The sequence below is a fragment of the Trichosurus vulpecula genome, chromosome 4 (assembly GCF_011100635.1).
Source record: "Trichosurus vulpecula isolate mTriVul1 chromosome 4, mTriVul1.pri, whole genome shotgun sequence".
NCBI classification, from domain to species: Eukaryota; Metazoa; Chordata; class Mammalia; order Diprotodontia; family Phalangeridae; genus Trichosurus; species Trichosurus vulpecula.
The window spans coordinates 221,310,037-221,312,079 of record NC_050576.1 but is presented as its reverse complement, the minus strand read 5'-3'; positions in this window follow the sequence as shown (position 1 = coordinate 221,312,079).

Below are 2,043 nucleotides of genomic sequence, written 5' to 3'. Positions count from 1 at the left end.
AGCTGGTTTATCCATGTACAAATGAGAATGGATGGTTTCTCTTGGTACATATTCACATTCATGTTTTCACATTCAAACTCTGGGAAGAAAGGGGCCAACTTACTTCTTTCTTTGCAATGTCCATTTGTCAATTCTACAGCAGATGGGTGAATACAAAAATGTAAAAAAATGATCCCTTAAACAGTGAGGTTTATAGCCCATCTATGCCTGCCCATTCTGTGTAACATCTTTCCATGTCCTCTCACCAATTTTCTAACATGTAATCTACCCAATGTGTCTGTCAGTCAGTCAATAAGCATTTATTAAGCATTTAGTTACAAAGGAGCAGTGGATAGAGTAGATAGGGCACTGGGCCAGGAACCAGGAGGTTTCATCTTCCTCAGGTAGAAATCCGGCTTCATATATTTACTAGCTGTGTGAGCTGTGTAGCTGCATTTACTAGCTGTGTAAGCAAATCACTTAACCCTGTTTGCTTTGGTTTCCTCATCTGTAAAATGAGCTGGAGAAGAAAATGGCAAATTACTCCAGTACCTTTGCCAAGAAAACTCACGAAGAGTTGTACATGACCGAACAACAACAAGAAATGCCTATTTATAAAGGCCCTGTGCTAAGCTATAAGGATACAAGTACAAGAAAGATAGCCCCTACCCTCAAAGAACTTACATTTTAATGGGAGAAGATAGTATATCTTCTAGAAGCTAGATAGGCATCGAAATAATGGTAATCTACAAAGAGGCATTGTAGACAGAATCTAAGAGGAGAGCCAGGAATGTAGTCCAGAGAGGTGTAAAAACATTGGTGGCCTCAGTATCTTCCTTAAGATGGAGGCTCTCAGAGGAACCAGCCAATCAGAGAAAAAGACCATCAGAGTAGAGGGTACTTCCAGTGTGTGAAGTCCAGGATGGAGTAAGCTTCTGGAGTGGAGATGTTTGTGGGGGCTGTATCAGCAAGGCAATAATCACAACATAGATGATAATTGTCAAAATGACTATGTGGTTCTGTATTGCAAAATATACGAGACTTGCCACATAAAAGGTAGAAGAAGTAAACCATTTATTCAGACACCAAATAACCAGAATCTGTAACTAACATGCCCAATCCATCATAGCAGCAAAGAATCTGATACACAACACCACAGCAGAGAACCGCTCCACCCCAAAACCATCCTCCCCTCCTGCTGGGGCCTTCCCACAATCAATCACTCATAGGCACCACAGTCTGCTCTCTCCCTCAGCTCTAACTGTAGTAACTGCTCTCTCAGCATTTCCTGTGACACAATTTCCTTTTCCGCTCAGCAAGTTCCTCCCATCACATGTGACTTAGGCTTCCTGTGATGAAAGCAGGTCACATGGCCTATTAATGGGTGGGAAAGATCTTCAAATCTAAATTTCTATTACATTCGGTGCCAAGATCTTTCTTATCCATTACATAGAGCAATGGGAGTTTTGAGACAACTGGTGTCAACAGTACTTTACAAAACAATACAACAGGGATAACACAAGATAAGCATATAAAACAATGTCATCATTCCTCCTTGAACAAATGGGGCTCAAAATCTTGGGGTAAGGGGTGAAGGTCTCATCCTCCATAGTTTCTTCCTGCTGAAATTGGATGTAGAGCTGTCCCTGCCCCAAAATGTCAAGAGTCCTATTCGAGAGGTCAGTTCTTTAGCTAGCTGGCAGTTGACACCAGGTGCAGGGATGACACATCACAGTCCTGGACAAGTCCAGGGATGACATCTGGCTACAGGTGGATGGTACTAAGCCTGCAGGAAACAAATCTAACAAATTTAACAGACAAAAATCCAAAAAAGAAACAGAGACGATCATAGCCTCATTCACAATAGAATACATGAGTCAAAGATACAGTTTCATAATCATTTTCTCCTAGATAAACAGCTGTTACAGTATTATCTTTCTCATGTGCTATAATTTCTGCAGCCTTTGGAACATCTTCCAGCTTCCGCTTTACACCTACTTTAGCTCCCAATTTTATCCTATCAACAGAACCAAACCCGTCTTTTCCTCTGCTAGTTATTTTGGA